Below are 26,619 nucleotides of genomic sequence, written 5' to 3' on the forward strand. Positions count from 1 at the left end.
GCTCGCCTCGAGGCAGCACCGCCGCTGACACCCAGGATCGTCGCCGCTTGCATACCCGAGGAAACCGCCGCCGCCGCTAAAATCTAATCCATGGTGGTGTGGAAGTGTTTTTATAGCAGCTCGGACCTGGTCCGGCTCGACCGGACTGCACCGTCTGACCTGTGTTTTGCTCTAGTTATTGGAAGCTCAGGACTCATAATATACAATATATATATATATATATATATACACTAAAATCACTATAATAGAACAAAATAGTTGTCTTTGTAAGCAATGGAATTCTTACTCGGATGACACTACGAGTTGAAGCAATTTTTGATTTATTACTCACACACTACTCAAAATAACATACCTTTAGAAGGGTTATTTATAGCTCTAGGGACTACACTACATACCACACTACACACTGCAGCACAAATATGTTATCCTTTAGATGCTACTGCAGCACACATGTGTTGTACTCTAGATGCTAAAGTACAGTCAAAAAGACTGCTGCTGCCTGCTGTCCTACAACAGTCAAAAGACTGTTGATGCTGCTGTCCTCAACACCACAAAACAGAGATGCTGTCCTCCACATGAAGACCACATTAATTATTCCATCAGTGCAGAAATCCGCTAGAAATATCCCGTAGAAATATGACGCTGCAGCCTGCAGGCGGACCACTGATTCATCAAGAGTTCAAGACGTTCAAACCTATGCGTGCAGCAGAAACTTCAACATGTGGAGCAGGCCAACGAACTTGGCGTGCAGGTCACTGATTTCAAGTAAAATGGGCACAGTTGGAGCGTTCGAAGCAAATACAGAAATCGACAGAGCAGTTGGCTACAGATCAGAGGCCTAAGGACATAACGTTGAATACTACAGTCTCTCGAGCAACATCGCTCTGATTTTTGCTCTCAGTTCACTCGGCACTTCAGTTGTTACCTGAGTTGATTGTGCAATGTCATCGAGCAGCTTGTCTGATTCAAACTTGGCACCTGATCCAGACGCGGACACTTCTGTGCGACCTTGAGGCTCTTGTGCTTATGTTTGTGAACATCCTTGCTAGGGCCTCTTGAATGCTCTGGGTGATGCCTCTTCCTCGAGTGCTTATAGATATCCTCCGATTCATCTTTTTCCTCATGGGATTCTCGATGTTTCTTTCTATACTTCCGCACTCTGTTTGGTTCATCATCAGAGTCTTTATTATGATTTGTCAAGTTTGGTCCCTCATGTTCAAACGGATCAGAACTACCTTCACGTTCCTTAGCCACAGATTGCTGATCAAGTCCAGACACATTCATATCAGGAATTGCCTTGGCAGCTTCACTAGTTGGATCCGATGATGCAGCTAAATCATTCATCTTCTTGTCTCCACTCTTAATGATTGCAGCAAACACAGCTAAATCATTCATCTTCTTGTCTCCACTCTTAATGATTGCAGCAAACATCTTTGCACGGCGAAGCCTCTCAGCTTTCAGCTTCTGCTCCTTTGTCATGGAAGCTTCTGAAGAATCTGCCTCTTTGGAGGCTACTGCAGCAGCAGCTTTTGCAATAGTGTTTGCAATCCAATCATCATCAATAATTTATAATTCCAAAACGTTCCCTTTGGGGTTGTGTCCACTACCTGTAAGTGAAGCATCAGCCTCACCATTTGAAATGCGTTCGGACAGTGCATCTTGATCCTGTTAAGATGAGAAATATCCAAAGCTGGAAGAAGGATCATGACTAAAATGGGTGCGAACATTGTCCTTGGTTCCTTTCATGGTGTTAAGTGAGTCATTTGCAGCACCCAGTCCACAAGTAGCCACCATTACCATTACTATAGCAGCCGCTTCATTTACATTGACTTTCCGAATAGGTTCCTTCTTAGACCGTTTGCAGCAGTCTATTTATAGTTTACCCAAAAACATTGTTTTGCACTGTTCGCAAAATAGAGTTTAAATATATGTATGGGGATAGATAAGCTGCTGGAGATAGTTTTAACCCCACAACCAGATGGAATCTACTGTTCCCTTGCTTGTCATACAGCTGCTTCTCTGATGGCCCAGCTGAGCTTCTATCAGAAGCAATGGATATTGGATACCATGCCATAACTGCTGTTTTTGCGCTCCATTGATCATCTTCAGTCGGCACACTCACGAGAACCGTTGTCAGCGCACTCAAGAGAGCTTCTGTCGTCACTCTCAGGATTTCTTCTGTTCCTCCGGTCACAAGAATCTCTTTTGTCCTTGTGGTTAGGACTTCTACCATGTGACTTGGACTGCAAAATCAATAAATGGAAGAGAAACAAACCATACTTAAAATTTACAATTGCATCATAGGAAAACAAATAACGATGACTAAGTAAAGAAGCTAGTGAAATGTTTAGAGCATGAAAAATCAATTGAAGTATTTGTTGTAAAATCCTGCATTGCAAAATGGGCCTAAGTGTACAACACAACCTTAGTATTCCCAGGGTATAAAAGAGAAGCAGCAGCAACTATAAGGCTCCGTTTGGATGTAGATATTGATGGGTAGGAATTGATTTGGCTTGGAATACAAAACACTCCAGGTGTCCAGGATATTTTTGATGAGTTAGATCTAAAAGGACAAACCCAGTGCTGGCAGCTCCAGCTGAGTGGGGTCTAGGAAAGGAATAGCCGAGGAAAGCCTACCCCTGATCTAACACGAGCTAGAAAATACTAATTACAAAGGGGCATTGGGCAATATAAGCTTGAAAGCAAAGCAAACAAGATATGCATTCAAGAAACAAGAGAACCAAGGAAAGTGATTCAAGTAATCAAAACAGACATCACACATCAGTAATTCATGTCCATGGAGATGAAGAACCTTTTCAAATCACAAAATAAGAAGAAAAGATTTGCCATGTCGTGCTTCAAACTAGTATAGCACAGCATAGCTACATCAAATCATGCCATGAATGTCCAAGATATCATCAAAGTAGACATTATATTTTAAAAAACAAACAGCAAAGAGACATAGAATGCCAGTAAACAACAATCCAACCAAAGAAACTGACCCATGTGAACGCAATACATCCACCAGAAAATCATGCCAAAAGATGTTACACCAGATGTTTCATTTTAGTTCCTAATTTTTTACGGGGAAAACCATTTTTTATAAAAGGCAAAAAGGTATAAAAAGTTTAAAACACTCACACCACACCCACAGGGGAAACCAGCTTACAAGAATAGAACCAACAGAAAACTGGCCAACAACTAAATAAAGGACCCTACTATAGGCTACTCAAAGTAGTGCATCAGCGATTAATACTTTCCACATGTGAACTTACCTGAAGTTCAGAGATCAAGTGTAAGACATCATATGCACTTCAGAACAAAAAAGGAAGAAAGAAAAAAGAAGGCACTCAGAAAAAAACAATACAATAAAAATCGGGAACAGCAGTACAGAAACACTTTTCAGTTTTGAAAAAATTTAAGCAACCAGGGCCCAGAAGAAAAAAGTTGGTTAGCATGGCAATGCTGTGTCATGGGCATCATAGGGAGCGAGAGGCAACAGCCAGGCTGGGATAAGGCTAGAGAATAAGATTGAGACGAGCTGGGATAAGACTAGAGAATAAGATTGAGATGAGAGAATTGTGGAGAGTTAGTTAGCATCAGATAAGTCCAAGAAAGTAGGAGTTAATTGAGAGTTTGTAGGAGAAGTTGGTTAGCCATATGACTATTTATAAGCCGCATGGCAGTAGGGAATAAATCAAGCAAGATCATTATCAAACCAATCTCTCTCTCTCTCTTGCAATGACCCTCTCAAGCGCCTAGGGCTGCTACCCTAGAACCAAGCCTGCGGCAGAGGGGTATAACCTCGCCGGAGAAGACAGCTATCCCCATGGACCGAAGGTCCATGACACCTGGTATCAGCTCCAGGTTATCCTCACCACCACCAGCCGCCCATCCCTCACCACCACCAGCCGCCGCGTCATCTGCCGCCGCAACGCCCTCTCACCCGCCCTCAACAACTCTAGATGCATTCACTCGGCTCGAAGAGAAGTGGGATCAATTCGTTGTGATGTTCCACCGCTACAAGGAGAAGACAGAAAAGGAACTCCAAGCAGCGGTGTGGCTTCAGGCGGCAGCGCGAGGGTTCCTGGCACGCCGCCAGGTACAGTCCCTTCGTGGGGAGAAGCACCTTGCTGTGGCCTCCAGGGCCACCCCATGGCCGTCATCACATGAGCAGGCCGTGGTGCGCCTGCAAGCCGCAGTGCGCGGCTTCCTTGTTAGGCGGGCGGTGCGGAAGCTGCACTTGCTGATCAGCTCATCGCTGCACCAACTCGCAGCCTGCGCGCCCAACCACCAGGTCTCGTCTATACTTTTTGAACCCCCTGCAGAAGTCGAGATCTGGGTATGCAGCCTCCCTGCACGGCCAAAGAGGGTCGTCTCCTTCATTCGGGCAACTGCCTTGGTGCTGGACAGACCCAACATAAGGACGGGCTAGTTCCTCCTTCACCTTTCATCCAACGTGAAGTCCGCAGTTCAGCTCTTTCCTTGGGATCCAGGAGGATAGGAGGACATAGCTGCAGTTCAAATTTATATTTTAGTTCCACAATTATTTTGTATTTTCGTCTTAAATAATAAAGGTAAGCCGAGATGTAAAAGGCTTAACCTTAAGTCGTGTCAGGTAAGTCTATGGCAGCTCGAGGACGAGCTGGTCCTCAAGGGAGGGGGAGATGTCATGGGCATCATAGGGAGCGAGAGGCAACAGCCAGGCTGGGATAAGGCTAGAGAATAAGATTAAGACGAGCTGGGATAAGGCTAGAGAATAAGATTGAGATGAGAGAATTGTGGAGAGTTAGTTAGCATCAGATAAGTCCAAGAAAGTAGGAGTTAGTTGAGAGTTTGTAGGAGAAGTTGGTTAGCTATAGGGCTATTTATAAGCCGCATGGCAGCAGGGAATAAATCAAGCAAGATCATTATCAAACCAATCTCTCTCTCTCTTGCAATGACCCTCTCAAGCGCCTAGGACTGCTACCCTAGAACCAAGCCTGCGGCAGAGGGGTATAACCTCGCCGGAGAAGACAGCTATCCCCATGGACCGAAGGTCCATGACATGCTGGTTGCTCGATTTGAATGCACCTCAAGAGTACTTAAGAATGATATATAAAGCAACTATGTTAGAAATAATAACTGTAACAATAAGGCAACTACTTAAAGAAGAAAAGAAGCTTGATGGATGAAGAACATGAAGCCATCATTTTTGCAATTACGATATTTCTATCAGTTGTGTGAACATCTTTAGTAGTAGAAAGCTCAATCAGGGTTGAATATAAATAATGAAATAATTGATCAAATATTAAGTAAAATAGAAGTATCACTATCACAAGATGAGAATGAAGGCATGGGACATTTGTTGCATGACAGTATTTTGATAAACTAATTTTCTTTTGATTTCTCCATAGTAGACAAAAAAGAAGGCACAACAAACTTCGTTTTGCATCTTCAAAAATAGTAACAAGTTCAACAAATTTCTTTTAACCACTACAACACAATAGCAGAAAATGAGTAGTAACACAAATCTTTCAAGCTTAAAGCATAAACAAGTGTGACTCAAATTACCTCTTCGGTTTCCTGGAGAAACTTTAGATAATACGAGTGACATGGATTAGAAGACATAAGAAATGGAAACCTCCCAGTTGTTCTGTCTTGCTCAATCAGTTTTTCTTCAAACTCCTTCCCGTTTGTCAGAATAAACTCAATTATTTTCTACATCGTGCATTTCATGAAAGATGGTGGTTCAAGGATCATTTCTTTTGTTTCAGTTAAGCCTGAATTGGTATGTGATTTGGAAGTAATTTATGTTGTAATTGTGTCATTAACCTTTTCACGCTGAACAACAATGATGTGGCCAGTAAGAATCAGATTCTTCTTCATCAATATTGTTTTACTCTTAACTGCATGAAGAGGAGCAGTCTGATCTTTGCCTAGTTCTTCTTTGTCAGGCATAATTGATGCAGGTTTTACATGGCCCTGCACATCAGGGCCTCAGATGTCATGCTATTTCTAGGATTCATGCTTTCCGAACTACGTGGGAGTGTGCCTTCATCCTCATCTCCTGAGTCATATGTGGTCCCAAGCAATGATAAAGCCCCACCAGATGAAGCATGCTCCCTCTCAGTACTACCTTTATTTGTGCCAACAGCATCAGCGTCATCTTTCAGCAGTTGAGGATGATCAACAAGGTAGCGGAAGTAGATGTGGAGATGATGATCAGGCATCAAGAATCCAAATGTTGGATTATCTCCTTGTTTCACCCTCAATACAATCTCTTACTGTCCCCATGTAGGGGTGGATAACGAGCCAGCTCGGCTCGGCTCGTCTGAGCTCGAGTTGGCTCGTTAAGCTAACGAGCCAGCTCGGCTTGGCTCGGCTCGTTAAGGTAACAAGCCACAGAGTCAGCTCGGCTCCGCTCGTTTATGAGCTCGAGCTGGCTCGTTTAGCTCGCGAGCCAGAGCAAAAAAATAATAAAATATACATAATTACTTTTTAGTTAATTTCAAACTAATTTAACAATAGAAAATAGTAATTATACTCATAGTTTCACAAACCACGTCAACATAACACTAAATTAGCACAATTCATCACTCATTAATTCACAATTCACATACATGTTCATCAGTTTAACCCATAATTATATTTGCATAGACCAAATTAACACATAGACATAGTTCATTAATCATTAGTTTAATTCATAGGCCATAGACACCTCACATATATATAACATGTTCATCAATTATTCTGTAAATAATATGCATATAGTTTCGTTTTGCTGGAATATGGTAGCTCGTTTAGCTCGCGAGCTGGCTCGTTAACGAACCGAGCTAGGATGTCAGCTCAGCTCATGAAAAAATTCAAACGAGCCGATCCGAGCCGAGCATGAACCGAGCGAGCCAACGAGCCACAAGTATTTCGTCCAGCCCTACCCCCATGCTCGCTGACAAATAAAGTTGTTCTTGCAATTATCTGATGTGCCTTCTCAGAAGGAGGCTGTAAATTTAAAACATGGGAGCAAAAAAATGTCTCAGTAATGGCTAGAGCCTAGAGAGCACACAAGCACAAATTATGTCAAACAAAATGAAATACTATATTAAGAAAACTGGTACATCGTAAGACAGCCATCCCATTCATTTTTGTTATATGTAGCACTTGAATCATTCTAATCCTACCTGCCTATATTCCTTACATCAAGATACATTGCAGGGAAACAATGTGCATCACTAGTAGGAACTTCATCTCTGCTCCAAGTCTCCAACCATCTGAAACAGACATTTAATCCTTAGAAGAACATATGCACCTTGGACAAGTATTGCTGGATTAACTGAAGAAGATTAATAACAGGGTAGAAGAAATAAATTTCTATCATGTTTGGAGAGAAAATAGCTAAAAGTGAGAACTCAAAGCTTATACTAACCAGCTTATTCAACAAGCTTTCTGGCACATAAAATGGAGGAGGATAACACAAGTCCGAATAATTTAGTTCATCTGAACCAGAAAGACATCCATATGAGAAAGGAACAACATTATAATAAACCTGTTCAGTATCTGTCGCATTTCATAGATAAGCAAAATTATGTCAGCTAAATGATTGCTACATAGTACAACAACAACAGCAACAACAACAAAGTCTTTTAGTCCCAAGTAAGTTGGGGTATGCTAAAGTTAAAATCCAACAAAACCCCATGGATAGCTATTTTCAGAAATAGAAGTAGGGAAGAAAACATGCAGGCAAAATTATATCTTCCGAGCAACAGAAGAAACCTTCTTACTTGAAATGATTAAAGATGCTCATGAACTAATCAAAGCATCCTTCCTGCAACGTTAAAAGTACACAATGGAAAAACACATATGTACAATGAACACTGCTAGCTTTAAACATGTGGCAGCGATACTGTTATTTGGATACAACTGGATATATGCTATGAACCTTGTTTGTTTACAAGAAAACACAGTTAGTACGACATTAGTCTGCTGGTAACCAAAAAAATCAAACAGCAGAGAAGATAATATGTACGTGTGATATGCTTGTACGTCATATATAAGGGAGTAATATCTGAAAAAATCCTTATAAAGTTTAAGGGGGTGTTTGAATGCACTAGAACTAGTAGTTAGTTGACTAAAAGTTATTAGTGGAATTAGCTAGCTAACAAATAGCTACATAACTATTAACTAATGGGTTTTTTAAGTTGTATCCTCGGTTTTGCAGGTTTTCTCACTTTTACTCTTAGTTGTGTTTTTTTCTCAGTTTTGCCCTTCCAGTGCTATAGAACAGAAGGACAAAACTGAGCAAAAAAAACACAACTAAGAGTAAAAATGAGAACAACAAAACCGAGAGCACCAGTTTAAAAAATCCTTAACTAATTTACTAAAAGGCAACGACCGCTATGCAAGCAGTCCTTTTGTGCAAACGTGCAACCAAACCATCTAATCCATTAGATCGTGATCCAACCGTAAATCACATTTAACACTTAAACTCTTCCACCACTAGCTCAATAATCTTTATAAAATAGCTCCTAACAAACCATGGTTGTATCTGTGGTTGAATCGTAATCTAATGGATCAAATGGTTTGCTTGCACGCTTGCACAGAACCACTGCTTGCATAGCCATCGGTGTCTTACTAAAAATAGCTAATAGCTGAATTATTAGCTAGGGTGTTTAAATGTCTCAACAATAATCTTTATAAAATAGCTCCTAACAAACCATGGTTGTATCTGTGGTTGAATCGTAATGTAATGGATCAAATGGTTTGCTTGCACGCTTGCACAGAACCACTGCTTGCATAGCCATCGGTGTCTTACTAAAAATAGCTAATAGCTGAATTATTAGCTAGGGTGTTTAAATGTCTCAACTAATTTTAGTCACTAACTATTAGTTCTAGTGCATTCAAACACCCGTAAGACTCAAGCTGATGAGTCCGAAAAATGTAGAATAATGACTCATTGACAGCTTGACACATGACGAAACATAGAACGAAACAACGTCGGCAGAACGACACTCAAAACGTAGAATGGAACAAACTAAACTGGAGCTCAAATATATCCACAAAGGGTAAGGCAGAAGCTAGACACACACAAAAAAGGAATGAAGAAGCTGACAGCTACAGATACGAGAGGATAGAGGAGACGGCGCAAAGGAAGATCCATTTATACCTGAGGGGGCTGCATCTCCAGAACCCTCGTATTCACCGTCGCCAGCCGGGACGTCCAGATAGCGCTCGCGATCGGGCTCGGTCTCAGACTCTCAGAGACGCCGTCGGGGGAGGGCGTGGAGAGGAGGGCCACTGAGTAGGCGCGACGCGGGGGAGGGGGCACGCGGTCAAGGAGGTGGCGGATGTCGTGGCGGTCGAGGAGGAGGTCTGCTGCGCCGATGGCCGCCCAGGGGACAAGGAACCGCCGGAGTTGACGACCTCCGTTGTCGCGTCATCGTCGAACAGTAAGGCACACCGCCCAACGATCTCCAGATCCATGGCATAGCAGCTGAGTTAGTACAAGTAGTTTGTCTCGGCCTCGGCTTTTTCTTAGGCGAGGCTGGAGCCTGGTGCTCGGCGCCTCGGCGGAGCGCTAGGGTTTCGGCTACAAAATGACTCAGCGGAGGAGATCCGTGGCGGCTGTTTTTTTTTTTCTTTCGATTAGCCGGTCTCAACAACATACGCTAAAGTGTTCGCTATCCTATATATAGCATTTTTCATCCGTCGTAAGAATGTCTTCAGCAATATTCTCTATATACATCATCTATATTCGTCCTTTACAGTCTTCTTTAAAAGATTCCGTCTTCTATATCTACTTTCTCTCCAACAACATCCTCTAAATCACGTCTTCTATATGTAAATACCTATATTAAAGACATTTTTATTTTTTTAATTTTTGTACATACGTATTTGCCATACTCTTAAATGTATTGTACATATTTTAGTTTTATTAAATCGGTTGTTTAAAGTATTCAAATAGATAGAGAATCGTTTAAAGAAACTCTACATATAGAGGATCCAGCAGTGTTCTCTAAATTTAGAGGACCGTTTAGAGGACGTTGCTGGAGGGAGTAGAGGACGTCCTCGTCCTCTAAATTTAGGGTACAGGACCCTTTAGAGCTCGTTGTTGGAGCTAGTCTAACCAGAAACAGTAAAAAATCCGCTAAAATATAGCGTCTGTTTGGCAACTGCTAAATCCAATGTTTTGTTGTTCACCCGCTATCCATCGACGTGCATGGGTGTCCTCGTCTCGGAGCAGCTCGTGCCACAGGCTTGACACCTTTCCACTATGAAGTGTATATGTGACGGTGGCTCCGCTGGACGACAAAGCCTCGGTTGTGGCATCCACGTCCGCGCAGTTGAGCTAGCAGCGACACCCATGCCTACGACCAAGCATAGTTGAGATAGCAGGAGGACCATCACACGGGGAAGGAGGACCACCGTGCCATAGTCGTCGAGGCGGAGCTTCCATGCAGCGTGGAAGACCTGGCCTCGACTGGCCTCGACTGTGGCAGTCACAGCCGCGTGCTGAAGCAAATAGCGGTATTGGTAGAAGCTCGGGAAAAGGGTTGCCGCTTTGGTAGAACAGCCCGGCTAGAGCAAACAACGGTACTGGTAGAGCTCCAAGTCTACGCGTGGCCTTGGACGTCGGCGACATATTGTGGGCAAAGGCAACTAGTCCGGGTGGGTTGTTCCAACTGTCGCTCCAAGCCATAGACATGGCGCACCAGCTGAAGCCATGATACAAGGTGCTCGAAGCTGCAGCCATGGCGTGAGGTGGTCCAAACTGTAGCCATGGCGAAGGTGGTGGGATATCGAGGATGGAGATGATGAAGATCACTACAAGAAACTAATAAATGTTCGTGGGTTAATTTAAGAACGTGGGTACCGACGTTCTTAATTGAGTTATGTTCGTGGGTTAATTTAAGAACGTGGGTACCCATGTTCTAAAATTAAATTCGTGGGCCCGTGCTAGAACCGTCGAACTTATCATATTAGGAACGTGGGTACCCACGTTCTTAAGTTAAATTAGTGGGCCACGTGGACACCGTCGAACTTAACCGAAGACCTAAATCCCTAACACCCGTGTGTCTCTCTTCTTTCCCTCTGTCTACCGCGCGCGCCCACCGCTACCTGCCAGCCGCGCGCCCGCCGCCAGCGCCCCCCCCCCCCCCCGCCACCCCGCGTGCCCCCCGCGCGCCGGCTCGAGTACTCCGCTGTCCGCTCCCATTCCACTCCAGCCCAGCTACGTGCTGCTCCAGCACCGGCAGGCGGATAAGCCCAGCAGGCAAGCAGGCAGGAGACTAGGAGAGGAGGAGAGCTCAGCACTGCACACACGCTCCCCTCCCCTTGCTGGCCAAATCGATCAGTCCCCTTCATGCTCCAGGCTCCGGAGCTTGCTTTACTTCAGGTGAGATTACTTCCCCTCACCTCCGACTCCGATTCCATTCCTTTCTTTCGTTCGCTAAGGATTCAGTTTAGCTACCAGGTAGAAACCTCTCCTCTCCGGCTCCATTCATTTCATTTCATTTCACTTCACTTGCATCGATCTCTCCCCTCCTCTCGCTCGTCTCCTGCTTCATGCCGCATTTCACTTGATCGGTATACCAACAAGGTTTATTCTATTGCCATAGTTAGATATATCTGCGAACTTTTAACTATTGCCCTTCTATTCAAAACTAAAGAGGAGGGCTAGTTTAAAACTTATCTGGAAAATACAAAGGATCTATGATTGGAGGAAGTTAACTTGTGGGCTTATTTTCTAGAGTTCCTACGGCTCTGGATTCTCTATGGGAGCCGATTTTCCGAGAAAAGTGGTTCTCCTATTTAAAATATGTTTTCCAGTTGTTTAGTATAAACTCTATATATACATTAGTTTAAAATAAAACTCAAGCTTATTATATTTGCAGATGTATAATGCTCATATGGGATCTCCACTACAAGAAACTTATAAATGTCTGCGCCGTCTCCCCTCCCATGTCGTTGACGTCAGTTCGCTGACCACACACTGACAATCGTTTCTTGATGCTATTATTAATGGTACCACCGACTTGCTCAAGAGGACTCTTATTCTGGTTATGATAATGTTTACTGATAACTTTTTATTTTATTACCTGCCTGGTCCCAATGGAAGGCAACTGTTAGGGGAACAATTGGATTCACTGACCATAAAAGAACTTCAGCAACTGGAGCAACAATTGGACAGTTCTTTGAAGCATATTAGATCAAGAAAAGTGAATTAGTTGGGGTCAAATTTGTTGTTCGGTGCACAGCTATTTTGGTTATTTACTAACGTCTTAGTCTATTATTATATTATAGCTTTATTTATTTTTTTGGCACAGAATCAGCTCATGTTCAATTCAATTTCCGAGCTTCAGAAAAAGGTCAACTACAATATAGGTTCCCTTGTACTTCGCATTCTGCATATGTTACATGAGTCACTACTCACTAGTGAAAATTATTGTTGCGAGGACACCCAGAATTTGGGGGAATGAGAGCAAAAACGTTTCAGTCTCGTTATGGCATAATTATACACATGTTTCATTGAGATTAATGTATTTTCACTGTAGTTTAACAATCGCAATCTGTTGCCACTATTCATCATGCAGCAACAACAAAGCTTTTGTTAGTGGCGAAAGCAGGACAAAAAATTAAGTGGGACCAAACAAAATTGCAAAGCAACTAGACAAGATCGTGAAACTGATCTCTGGTGGACGTGGACGCACTAAACATGGAAATGACTCACTATGAGTGGCATTTTACCATGAAATAGTGAAAAGGATAATGAGAAAGAAAGCACTCATGTCGAAGTGTTTGAGCAGACTAGTTGTGGTAACTATATCTCATCTAGCAACAAACCAGTAAAAATCATGAAATGTTGATTACTGATAAGATTTGTGGTGCACCTTTACAATCAATCGTCTTCCTGTGTGCAGGAGAAAGCACTTACAGATCAAAATGGTGCCCTGCAAAAGGTAAAGCTTCCTTTGTCATTTATGGCATAGTGACAATGTTGGTATGGAGGTCAGACCCTGGTGCTAATTGTATTATTTGAAAGCAGCTCATGGAGGCAGATAAGGAGAAAAACAATGCTTTAGTGAACGCACACCCTCGGGAGCAGGAAAACGAAGCATGAACAAGCTCCTCATCACTGTCACGACCAATGGTTCCAGATTCGACGTCTACTCTAAATATTGGGTACCACGCTTCCACTGAATTCATTAGTGCACACAACTAAACTGAAATATTGCACTTCATTTCTAGCAACAAATAGTGATGATAAGTAGTAGTTTAGCTTATGATTAACTATAGCAAGATTTGTTAATAAGTGAAGAATTTATGAAGGATATTGGTTAAAGGTAGCCTTGCTTAATGCTACGCATACCTAGAAACAGTTCTCTCAAAAAGGCCTTTGAGGTGATCTTATCATTACTCATCAGCTGCTTTTGAGTCAGCATGCCTTCTTATTATTTTATTTTCACATGGACCATTGATTAATGCATGCCAATTGCTGAAGTAAATTACAATATACGAGTGAGTAGGCTAACAGTGAAGCACATGAATGCAGGACTACAAAAGGAATGCTTTTCTGGAGGCTAACTTGCAATGTTCTAATAAAGTTCAGAACATGGAATCAAAGGTGCGAGCAGCATGTTCTCAGCTTGTTTAATGTTTGCAGCAGCTTTCCATTCCTTCCATTGTATTGGCATCTGACTTTTGTTTATTATATTGATTTGAAATTATTTTACTAAGCAATGATGAATCGCCCTTTGAATTAGATGTAGATCACTCCATGTCCCTGCGTTTCATGGAGAACCTACTTAGGGTCCTACATTGGAATGATATATATGGGCTTTAACTGATCTTTCTGAACATTACTTTGAGCAATGCATGTGTTTTTTTCTGGTGGCTATTGTTGAATGAAAATGTCAATATTTATTTGTTGGTAGAACATAGATGGAGCAATGTGCTTATAAATTTTTTGCTTTCGATGATGATTTGCCTAATTGTGAGGTGTAGACAACTCCAAGTTCCTGCTTGCCAGGGAGAACCTACTTGGAGTCCTACATTCAAATGAGTTCTATGGGCACTTTCTGAGGTTTAAATGTTTGCCTATGTTATGTTCAGCTTGATCTTATCTTTCACTGTTATATTTGGAAGCTTATGAATCAAATGCGTCCATTTTTTACCTTCACAGTAACCTATGATGAATTGTCCAACATGTGAGGTGTAGGTAACTGCAGCCCTGTTTAGTCAGTTTAGGGTCTTTAACGAGTTTCTTCATTCTCCTAAATGATGCGATGATCTCAATAGGAACTATTATTAAAAACAACCATTAGAAGAGCGCTCACACAAATCCAGTGGCTGCAAATTGACCTTCTTTTTTTGGGACTACACTGCTGCTTGTTTCTTGTGATGCCAACACTTTAGGCTAGGATAGATGTTTATCATGCTTTCCTATATCTTGGTGTACATGTCATTTTGTGATCTTCTTGAAAGCCACATTTTGTGTTTATCATGGTTTCCTATATCTTCGTGTACATGTGATTTAATGCCAGCATTTTGTGATCTTCTTGGAAGCCACATTTTGTGTTTATCATACTTTCCTATATCTTTGTGTACATGTGATTTAATGCCAGTTGTATATTTATGAGAATTTTGGTTTATTTTGTAAGATTCCGGCTCTCATCAAGTGACTCCTCCCCATCACGTTGACTTTGCGGACAGATGTCTCAATTCTAGTGGTGGAGCTACGAACAACAATCCGATGTCCTGATCGAGAGCGATCGAGCTAATGTTTGAACTTGTGAACTATGGATGTGAACTTGTGTGAATTTGTGAACTTATGTATTTAGACTTATGTGAATTTGCGAACTTATATATTTGGACTTGTGTGAATTTGTGATATGAACATATATCAATGTGTTTGAAATCTGTATTGTATGTGATATATTGTGTTGCATGTGATATTATGTGTGTCTATTTTTTCATTTTAGTATTTTTTATTTTTTTTCTGGAAAAGGGTTAAGAACGTGGGTACCGTCGAACTTATTGTGCAGTCCGTGTAGACGTCCGCAGGACACATAAGTTCGACGGCCACGTGGCCCGTCGAACTTAAGGTTAAAAACGTGGGTGCCGTCGAACTTATGGGGAAAAATTCGACGGCCCCCGTCGAACTTAAAAACGCGCGTTCTTAATCTTAAGGTCGACGGTACCCACGTTCTTAACCTTAAGTTTGACGGTACCCACGTTCTTAACCTTAAGTTCGACGGGGCCGTCGAACTTACTTCTCTAAGTTCGTCCAAAAATCGTCGTCGGCTATATTCGTCGGTAAACCCACGTTCTTACGGTAAGTTCGACGGCTTATTACATTAAGTTCGGCGATTTTTCACCCACGTTCTTTAACCAGTTTCCTGTAGTGGATATAGATGATGGAATCCTTTAGAGTGTTCTGTAAAGAACATAAAATATTTCTTTAGGGGATGAAATTTAAAGAACGTTGCTCGAGACAACTTTATTGGATTATCACTCTCTCTCTCTCTTTGTTATTATTGGGGTTGTTTAGTTCCACCCTTCTCAAGTTCTAAAGTTTACTACATCCATGCCCGTGTGTTACCATGGTTGTAAAAAAATAGTATGAAACTTAGATACGAAACGACAATCATCACTATGATATACGAAATCCGTGTTAGACAGGTTGTCCCCGATTGCATTGAGATCAACACATTTTATTAATATACATTGAGATTAATACATTTGTTTAAGATACATTGAGATTGTGAATGTGAATATCGGTTGTCCCCAAACGAACGTTGCGGTCTCAATTGGGTAGCTCGTCGCTACGGATATATATCACATAGTTAAATCTTATTTAAATGAGATAATTCTTCAAATACGTCCAAATCTTTACAATAAAGTATCATAAAGATAATTCAATACATTTCAGTTGTGATCATTTGAATACTAAGGTGAATGCAAAGTATTAAGAACTCATAACTATTCACACGTAAATGATCGTGCGTTGCTACAATGTCTATATATTATATAGAAATATTTTAAAATTGTAATTATTTTATTGTTGTAAATAAACAAACCAATAAACATGCATGTCAACATTTATATGGTTTTCGAACAAGTTTGTACACTGAAACAATAACCAAAGTACAAGTTTAAACACGTAGTAGAGTGCAACTAAACGAAATAAAATGAAACATCCGTACAAACTGAATACATATCGAAGTATACATCCTGAGTGAATTAGGAGAGCCTGACATCCCAACCCTTATTACAAATTCATGGGGCACAATTTTAATGGTCGCATCCATTTTGGAAAGGCCAGTCTTCCATAATACAGAATGTATCATTCTGTAAATCAGACAACCTTGGTTTTGATGAACAGATCCTCTCTAATGACAAGTTCGGTCTTGAATTCCTCCGCGAGAACACCAACTTCAGCTTCATTATGGTAGCCATCTACAGACAAAGTAACAATGCACACAGACAAGAAATCACCAAGTACAAAAGGAGAACTCATGTGCCAACGCTAGTACATGGAAAGTGCCATGAGAAACATTTGCTGTAGTGTTTTGTTGACAAAGCAATAAATAGTCATACTAAGGGGAAATTGACATATGCATATTCTCAGTTTCTGATCAGAGCACATTATCTATAAATATTGTTTATGGTATCTATTAGAGAATTAACGATGAACAGTTCTGTAGGAGAACAAGTAATGTACCTGACTATCATGGAGAAGGAATTGTTGTCCTTGTCAAGCGAACCCAAAAGAAAGATTGTCAGGATTACAATGGTGTGAACATGATTCACATTCAATTTCACCTTGGCCCTGCTATAGCTAAACCCCAGGCCAAGCTAGGCCCTTCCTTATTCTGAATCCTACAATCACCATGGGAAAATGTTATTTAACCTTGGCCTTGCTATAGCTAAGCCCCAGACCAAGCTAGGCCTTTCCCAATTCTGGCTCCTGCAACCACCATTGGAAAATGCTATTTATTTTCTTCCTATGGTATATTTGGATGAAACACATTTACATATCGAACGAAGTCACCAAAATCAAAGACACCCCTTGGTTAGGCATTGAAAAGGTCAAATATCTGCAATGGCAGTTTCATGTTGTCGGGGACCATAATTAGGGGTACCCCCAGACTCCTAATCTCAGCTGGTAACCCCCATCAGCACAAAGCTGCAAAGGCCTGATGGGTGCGATTAAGTCAAGGCTCGGTCCACTCAAGGGACACGATCTCGCCTCGCCCGAGCCCAGCCTCGGGCAAGGGCAACCGACCCCGGAGGATTCACGTCTCGCCCGAAGGCCCCCTCAAGCAACGGACACACCTTCGGCTCGCTCGAGGCCCAATCTTCGCCAAGAAGCAACCTTGGCCAAATCACCACGACGACCGACCGTATCGCAGGAGCATTTAATGCAAAGAAGGCCTGACACCTTATCCTGACGCGCGCCCTTCAGTCGACAGAGCCGAAGTGACCGCAGTCACTTCGTCGCTCCACTGACTGGCCTGACAAGAGGACAGCGTCGCCTGCGCTGCTCCGACTGCTGTGCCAATCGACAGAGTGAGGCTGACAGCAGCCAAGTCCGGCCTCGGGCGCCATAGGAAGCTCCGCCTCGCCCGACCCCAGGGCTCGGACTCGGGCTCGGCCCCGGAAGACGACGAACTCCGCCTCGCCCGACCCTAGGGCTCGGACTCGGGCTCGGCCCCGGAAGACGACGAACTCCGCCTCGCCCGACCCCGGGGCTCGGACTCAGGCTCGGCCTCGGAAGACGACGAACTCCGCCTCGCCCGACCCTAGGGCTCGGACTCGGGCTCGGTCCCGGAAGACGACGAACTCCGCCTCGCCCGACCCCAGGGCTCGGACTCGGGCTCGGCCCCGGAAGACGACGAACTCCGCCTCGCCCGACCCCAGGGCTCGGACTCGGGCTCGGCCCCGGAAGACGACGAATTCCGCCTCGCCCGACCCAAGGGCTCGGACTCGGCCTCGACCTCGGAAGACAGACTCAACCTTGACCTCGGAGGAGCCTCTGCCTCGCCCTACCCAGGGCTCGGACCGACCACGCCACAGGAGGGGCCATCATTACCCTACCCCTAGCTAGCTCTGGCTACGGGGAACAAGACCGGCGTCCCATCTGGCTCGCCCTGGCAAAGCAAATAATGATGGCGCCCCGTGTGCTCCAAGACGACGGCGGCTCTCAGCCCCCTTACGGAAGCAAGAAGACGTCAGCAAGGACTTGACAGCCCCGACAGCTGTCCTTCCGCCAGGCTCCAGCGCTCCTCCGACGGCCACGACATCACACAAACAGGGTGCCAAAACCTCTCCGGCTGCCACGACGGCATGTACTTAGGGCACTAGCTTCTCTCTGCTAGACACGTTAGCACACTGCTACATCTCCCATTGTACACATGGACCCTCTCCTTACGCCTATAAAAGGAAGGTCCAGGGCCCTCTTACAGAGGGTTGGCCGCGCGGGGAAGGACGGGACAGCGCGCGCGTAAGCCTCTCGCTCCCTCCCGCGCGGACGCTTGTAACCCCCTACTGCAAGCGCACCCGACCTGGGCGCGGGACAAACACGAAGGCCGCGGGTTTCCCCTTTTACGCCTGTCTCCCTCCGTCTTTTCCCCCCTTCGCGCTCCGTCTCGCGCTGACCCATCTAGGCTGGGGCACGCGACGACAATTTACTCGTCGGTCCAGGGACCCCCCGGGGTCGAAACGCCGACAGTTGGCGCGCCAGGTAGGGGCCTGCTGCGTGTTGACGAACAGCTTCCCGTCAAGCTCCAGATGGGTAGTCTCCAGCAACCTTTCCAGCCCGGGACAGTGCTCCGTTTCGGGAGTCTTGAGTTCATGTCCCTCGACGACAGCTACGACATGATACTCCTTCCCCCGCCGCGCGACAGCGACAATGGCGGCCGACAACCCGCCCGCCGGCGGCGGAATCGACGACGTCTTCCCCACGTGGCAGAAGAACAACATTCGGGTTTGTCCCGTCGCCTCCCCCGCCGACGGAGGAGGAGGCGGGGCAACCAAGGCCAAGCAAGAGGCGGCACCTCGTCGGCTGTCGAGAGAGTCGACGGCGTCGGCGCCCCAACGGGGGACACGTCGGGCATCGACTTCGCGTCTGAGACGAAGACGAGCGCCGTTTCCCCGCTACACGCCAACTCCAAGCGGACGGACGACGCCAGCACGCTTGCAAAGGACTTGCTGGGCGTCACCCTCGTACCTGAGACGACGGTGCAGTCTGCCCCTGACGTGACTTCGTCACCGCCCGTCGACCAAGAGGTACCGACCGATTCCCATCTCGCGCCTTTTGGATTCAGCCTCGACCCACCAAGCGACTTTGCTTCGGTGGACGCTTTCATAGAGGCGAGTCCAAACCCTCCGGGGTATGGTATGCGGTCACCCTGGGACCGGCTGACAGCCGTCTCGACCTACGGGCCCTCGGGTTCCGAGGAAGATCACGAGCCTGACTTTTGTTGGGACTTCTCTGGACTTGGTAACCCCAGTGCCATGCGGGACTTCATGACAGCATGCGACTACTGCCTCTCCGATTGTTTCGACGGTAGCCGCAGCTTCGGCAACGAGGACTGCGGCCCAAGTCGTGAATGTGATAGTCGCCTAGAGGGGGGGGTGAATAGGGCGAAACTGAAATTCTCAAAAATAATCACAACTACAAGCTGGGTTAGTGTTAGAAATATGATCGAGTCCGCGAGAGGGCGTAAAAACAAATCGCAAGCGAGTAAAGCGGTGAGACACAAGGATTTGTTTTACCGAGGTTCGGTTCTCGCAAACCTACTCCCCGTTGAGGAGGCCACAAAGGCCGGGTCTCTTTCAACCCTTTCCCTCTCTCAAACGGTCCCTCGGACCGAGTGAGCTTTCTCTTCTCAATCACTTGGAACACAAAGTTCCTACAAGGACCACCACAAGATTGGTGTCTCTTGCCTCAATTACAAGTGAGTTTGATCGCAATAAAGAATCAAGAAAGAAGAAAGCAATCCAAGCGCAAGAGCTCGAAAGAACACAAGCAAATCTCTCTCACTAGTCACTAAAGCTTTGTGTGGAATTTGGGAGAGGATTTGATCTCTTGAGTGTGTCTAGAATTGAATGCCTAGCTCTTGTAAGTGGTTGGAAGTGTGAAAACTTGGATGCAATGAATGGTGGGTGGTTGGGGGTATTTATAGCCCCAACCACCAAACTAGCCGTTTGGTGGGGCTGACTGCCGTATGGTGCACCGGACAGTCCGGTGCACACCGGACATGTCCGGTGCGCCAGCCACGTCACCAAAGCCGTTGGGTTCTGACCGTTGGAGCTTTGTCTTCTGGGCCCGCCTGGATGTCCGGTGGCGCACCGGACATGTACTGTAGAGTGTCCGGTGCGCCAGTATGGGTGTGCCTGACTTCTGCGCGCGCTGGCGCGCATTCAATGCGCTGCAGGTAGCCGTTGGCGCCGAAGTATCCGTTGCTTCGATGGCACACCGGACAGTCCGGTGTACACCGGACATGTCCGGTGAATTATAGCGGACTAGCCGTTGTGGATTCCCAAAGCTGGCGAGTTCCTGAGGCGCCGTTCCTTGGAGCACCGGACACAGTCCGGTGAATTATAGCGAAGCGCCTTTGGATTTTCCCGAAGGTGACGAGTTTGACTGGGAGTCCTCTGGCACACCGGACACTGTCCGGTGGCACACCGGACAGTCCGGTGCGCCAGACCAGAGGAGCCTTCGGTTGTCCCTTTGCTCTTTTATTGAACCCAATACTTTGTCTTTTTATTGGCTAAGTGTGAACCTTTGGCACCTGTATAACTTATACACTAGAGCAAACTAGTTAGTCCAATTATTTGTGTTGGGCAATTCAACCACCAAAATTATTTAGGAACTAGGTGTAAGCCTAATTCCCTTTCAATCTCCCCCTTTTTGGTGATTGATGCCAACACAAACCAAAGCAAATATGGAAGTACATAATTGAACTAGCTTGCATAATGTAAGTGCAAAGGTTGCTTCGAATTGAGCCAATAATTATTACTTACTAGATATGCATGGATTGTTTCTTTATTTTTAACATTTTGGACCACGCTTGCACCACATGTTTTGTTTTTGCAATATCTTTTTGTAAATCCTTTTCAAAGTCCTTTTGCAAAATAGTCAAAGGTAAATGAATAAGATTTTGCTAAGCATTTTCAAGTTTTGAAATTTTCTCCCCTTGTTTGAAATGCTTTTCCTTTGACTAAACAAAACTCCCCCTTAATGAAATCCTCCTCTTAGTGTTCAAGAAGGTTTTGATATTAGTTTTGAAATTATATCACAAGTGAGATATCAATTTGAAAATACTCTTTGAAAAACTAAAATTTTTGGAAATTGGTGGTGGTGCGGTCCTTTTGCTTTGGGCTCATACTCTCTCCCCCTTTGGCATGAATCGCCAAAAACAGAATCATTAGAGCCCTTAGAATTATTCTCTCCTCCTTTGGTTATAAATAAATGAGTGAAGATTATACCAAAGATGGAGTCCTTTTGCTTTTGACTCTCCCCCAAAAGATGGAGAGATGCGCGGAACGACGGCGAACGATGAGTTACGGAGTGGAAGCCTTTGTTTTCGCCGAAGACTCCGATTCCCTTTCAATATACCTATGACTTGGTTTGAAATAGACTTGAAAACACATTAGTAATAGCACATGAAAGAGACATGATCAAAGGTATATAAATTAGCTATGTGTGCAAATTAACAAAAGAAGTTCCTAGAATCAAGAATATTTAGCTCATGCCTAAGTTTGTTAAAAGTTTGTTCATCAAGTGGCTTGGTAAAGATATCGGCTAATTGATCTTTAGTATTAATGTAAGAAATCTCGATATCTCCCTTTTGTTGGTGATCCCTTAAAAAGTGATACCGAATGGCTATGTGTTTAGTGCGGCTATGCTCAACGGGATTATCCGCCATGCGGATTGCACTCTCATTATCACATAGAAGAGGAACTTTGGTTAATTTGTAACCATAGTCCCTAAGGGTTTGCCTCATCCAAAGTAGTTGCGCGCAACAATGGCCTGCGGCAATGTACTCGGCTTCGACGGTAGAAAGAGCTACAGAATTTTGCTTCTTTGAAGCCCAAGACACCAAGGATCTTCCCAAGAACTGGCAAGTCCCCGATGTGCTTTTTCTATTGATTTTACACCCTGCCCAATCGACATCCGAATAACCAATCAAATCAAAAGTGGATCCTCTAGGATACCAAAGCCCAAACTTAGGAGTATAAACTAAATATCTCAAGATTCGTTTTACGGCCGTAAGGTGAGCTTCCTTAGGGTCGGCTTGGAATCTTGCACACATGCATACGGAAAGCATAATATCTGGTCGAGATGCACATAAATATAGCAAAGAACCTATCATCGACCGGTATACCTTTTGATCGACGGATTTACCTCCCTCGTCGAGGTCGAGATGCCCATGGGTGTCTTGATGGGTTTGGTATCCTTCATTCCAAACTTGCTTAGAATGTCTTGAGTGTACTTCGTTTGGCTTAGAAAGGTGCCTTCTTGGAGTTGCTTCACTTGAAATCCTAAGAAATACTTCAACTCCCCCATCATAGACATCTCGAACTTTTGTGTCATGATCCTACTAAATTCTTCACATGTAGACTCGTTAGTAGACCCAAATATAATATCATCAACATAAATTTGGCATACAAACAAGTCATTTTCGAGAGTTTTAGTGAATAGAGTAGGATCGGCCTTTCCGACTTTGAATCCATTAGTGATAAGGAAATCCCTAAGGCATTCATACCATGCTCTTGGGGCTTGCTTGAGCCCATAAAGCGCCTTAGAGAGTTTGTAGACATGGTTAGGGTACTCACTATCTTCAAAGCCGGGAGGTTGCTCAACATAGACCTCTTCCTTGATTGGTCCATTGAGGAAAGCACTTTTCACGTCCATTTGATAAAGCTTAAAGCCATGGTAAGTAGCATAGGCCAATAATATACGAATTGACTCAAGCCTAGCTACGGGTGCATAGGTTTCACCGAAATCTAAACCTTCGACTTGGGAGTACCCCTTGGCCACAAGTCGAGCTTTGTTCCTTGTCACCACACCATGCTCATCTTGCTTGTTGCGAAAAACCCATTTGGTTCCTACAACATTTTGATCAGGACGTGGAACCAAATGCCATACCTCGATCCTAGTGAAATTGTTGAGCTCCTCTTGCATTGCCACCACCCAATCCGAATCTTGAAGTGCTTCCTCTACCCTATGTGGCTCAATAGAGGAAACAAAAGAGTAATGCTCACAAAAATGTGCAACATGAGATCTAGTGGTTACCCCCTTATGAATGTCGCTGAGGATGGTGTCGACGGGATGATCTCGTTGTATTGCTTGGTGGACTCTTGGGTGTGGTGGCCTTGGTTCTTCATCCTCCTTGTCTTGATCATTTGCATCTCCCCCTTGATCATTGCCGTCATCTTGAGGTAGCTCATTTGCTTGATTTTCTCCTTCATCAACTTGAGCCTCATCCTCATTTTGAGTTGGTGGAGATGCTTGCGTGGAGGAGGATGGTTGATCTTGTGCATTTGGAAGCTTTTTGGATTCCTTAGGACACACATCCCCAATGGACATGTTCCTTAGTGCGATGCACGAAGCCTCTTCATCACCTATCTCATCAAGATCAACTTGCTCTACTTGAGAGTCGTTAGTCTCATCAAACACAACGTCACAAGAAACTTCAACAAGTCCTGAGGACTTGTTAAAGACTCTATATGCCCTTGTGTTTGAGTCATATCCTAGTAAAAAGCCTTCTACAGTTTTAGGAGCAAATTTAGATTTTCTTCCTCTTTTAACAAGAATAAAGCATTTGCTACCAAAAACTCTAAAATATGAAATATTGGGATTTTTACCGGTTAGGAGTTCATAAGATGTCTTCTTGAGGATTCGGTGTAGATACAACCGGTTGATGGCGTAGCAAGCGGTGTTGACCGCCTCGGCCCAAAACCGATCCGATGTCTTGTACTCATCAAGCATGGTTCTTGCCATGTCCAATAGAGTTCGATTCTTCCTCTCCACTACACCATTTTGTTGTGGCATGTCGGGAGAAGAGAACTCATGCTTGATGCCCTCCTCCTCAAGGAACCCTTCAATTTGAGAGTTCTTGAACTCCGTCCCATTGTCGCTTCTAATTTTCTTGATCCTTAAGCCGAACTCATTTTGAGCCCGTCTCAAGAATCCCTTTAAGGTCTCTTGGGTTTGAGATTTTTCCTGCAGAAAGAATACCCAAGTGAAGCGAGAATAATCATCCACAATAACTAGACAATACTTACTCCCGCCGATGCTTATGTAAGCAATCGGGCCGAATAGGTCCATGTGTAGGAGCTCCAGTGGCCTGTCAGTTGTCATGATGTTCTTGTGTGGATGATGGGCACCAACTTGCTTTCCTGCTTGGCATGCGCTACAAACTCTGTCTTTCTCAAAATGAACATTGGTTAGTCCTAAAATGTGCTCTCCCTTTATAAGCTTATGAAGATTCTTCATCCCAACATGGGCTAGTCGGCGGTGCCAGAGCCAACCCATGTTAGTCTTAGCAATTAAGCAAGTGTCGAGTTCAGCTCTATCAAAATCTACCAAGTATAGCTGACCTTCCAACACTCCCTTAAATGCTATTGAATCATCACTTCTTCTAAAGACAGTGACACCTATATCAGTGAATAGACAGTTGTAACCCATTTTGCATAATTGAGATACAGAAAGCAAATTGTAATCTAATGAATCTACAAGAAAAACATTGGAAATAGAATGGTCAGGAGAAATAGCAATTTTACCCAATCCTTTGACCAAACCTTGGTTTCTGTCCCCGAATGTGATAGCTCGTTGGGGATCTTGGTTTTTCTCGTAGGAGGAGAACATCTTCTTCTCCCCTGTCATGTGGTTTGTGCACCCGCTGTCGATAATCCAACTTGAGCCCCCGGATGCATAAACCTACAAAACATGTTTAGTTCTTGACTTTAGGTACCCAAATGGTTTTGGGTCCTTTGGCATTAGAAACAAGAACTTTGGGTACCCAAACACAAGTCTTTGACCCCTTGTGCTTGCCCCCAACATATTTGGCAACTACTTTGCCGGATTTGTTAGTTAAAACATATGATGCATCAAAAGTTTTAAATGAAATGTCATGATCATTTGATGCATTAGGAGTTCTTTTCTTAGGCAACTTAGCACTGGTTGGTTGCCTAGAACTAGATGTCTCACCCTTATATATAAAAGCATGATTTGGGCCAGAGTGAGACTTCCTAGAGTGAATTCTCCTAATCTTGCTCTCGGGATAACCGGCAGGGTACAAAATGTAACCCTCGTTATCTTGAGGCATGGGAGCTTTGCCTTTTACAAAATTAGACAATCTTTTAGGAGGGACACTAAGTTTGACATTGTCTCCTCTTTGGAAGCCAATGCCATCCTTGATCCCAGGGCGTCTCCCATTATAAAGCATACTACGAGCAAATTTAAATTTTTCATTCTCTAAGTTATGCTCGGCAATTTTAGCATCTAATTTTGCTATATGATCATTTTGTTGTTTAATTAAAGACATGTGATCATGAATAGCATTAATATCAACATCTCTACATCTAGTACAAATAGATACATGCTCAACGATAGATGTAGAGGGTTTGCAAGATTTTAATTCTACAACCTTAGCATGTAATATATTGTTTTCACTTCTAAGGTTAGAAATAGTAACATTGCAAACATCAAAATCTTTAGCCTTAGCAAGCAATTTCTCATTTTCAATCCTAAGGCTAGCAAGAGAAACATTCAACTCATCAATCCTAGCAAGTAAATCAACATTATCATCTCTAGGATTGGAAGTTGAAATATTACAAACATGAGAATCAACCTTAACAATTAATTTCGCATTTTCATTTCTAAGGTTGGCAATAGTGTCATGGCATGTGCTTAGCTCACTAGATAATTTTTCACATTTTTCTACCTCTAGAGCATAAGCATTCTTAACCTTAACATGCTTTTTATTTTCCTTGATTAGGAAGTCTTCTTGGGAGTCCAAGAGATCATCCTTTTCATGGATGGCACTAATTAGCTCATTTAGTTTTTCTTTTTGTTCCATGTTAAGGTTGGCAAAAAGGGTACGCAAATTATCTTCCTCATCACTAGCATTATCATCACTAGAAGATTCATATTTAGTGGAGGATTTTGATTTAACCTTCTTCCTTTTGCCGTCCTTTGCCATGAGGCACTTGTGGCCGACGTTGGGGAAGAGGAGGCCCTTGGTGACGGCGATGTTGGCGGCGTCCTCGTCGGAGGAGTCGGTGGAGCTCTCGTCGGAGTCCCACTCCCGGCAAACATGGGCATCACCGCCCTTCTTCTTGTAGTACCTCTTCTTTTCTCTCCTCTTGCCCTTCTTGTCGTCGCCCCTGTCACTGTCACTCGATATTGGACATTTTGCAATAAAATGACCGGGCTTACCACATTTGTAGCACACTTTCTTGGAGCGGGGTTTGTAGTTCTTCCTCCTCCTTTGCTTGAGGATTTGACGGAAGCTCTTGATGATGAGCGCCATCTCCTCGTTGTCGAGCTTGGAAGCGTCGATGGGTTGTCTAGTTGATGTAGACTCTTCCTTCTTCTCCTCTATCGCCTTGAATGCGACCAGTTGTGCT

The 26,619-nt window shown here is 44.0% G+C and overlaps 4 non-coding genes and 1 pseudogene across 4 annotated transcripts; 2 read left to right on the forward strand and 3 right to left on the reverse strand.

Moving 5' to 3' along the window:
* Positions 1-258: 258 nt before the first annotated feature.
* On the reverse strand, positions 259-9,620 carry LOC103651294 (uncharacterized; annotated as a pseudogene).
* On the reverse strand, positions 3,239-3,302 carry LOC111591229 (small nucleolar RNA snoR101). The gene has a single exon (XR_004857467.1). It is a non-coding gene; the product is annotated as a small nucleolar RNA snoR101 (small nucleolar RNA).
* On the reverse strand, positions 8,362-8,608 carry MIR11970 (microRNA MIR11970). The gene has a single exon (NR_161793.1). It is a non-coding gene; the product is annotated as a microRNA MIR11970 (primary transcript).
* Positions 9,621-13,711: 4,091 nt separating the features above from the next.
* Positions 13,712-13,824, forward strand: LOC111591282 (small nucleolar RNA Z278). The gene has a single exon (XR_004857496.1). It is a non-coding gene; the product is annotated as a small nucleolar RNA Z278 (small nucleolar RNA).
* Positions 13,825-13,947: 123 nt separating this feature from the next.
* On the forward strand, positions 13,948-14,061 carry LOC111591281 (small nucleolar RNA Z278). The gene has a single exon (XR_004857495.1). It is a non-coding gene; the product is annotated as a small nucleolar RNA Z278 (small nucleolar RNA).
* Positions 14,062-26,619: the final 12,558 nt, after the last annotated feature.

The sequence above is a fragment of the Zea mays genome, chromosome 3 (assembly GCF_902167145.1).
Source record: "Zea mays cultivar B73 chromosome 3, Zm-B73-REFERENCE-NAM-5.0, whole genome shotgun sequence".
In the NCBI taxonomy this organism is placed as follows: Eukaryota; Viridiplantae; Streptophyta; class Magnoliopsida; order Poales; family Poaceae; genus Zea; species Zea mays.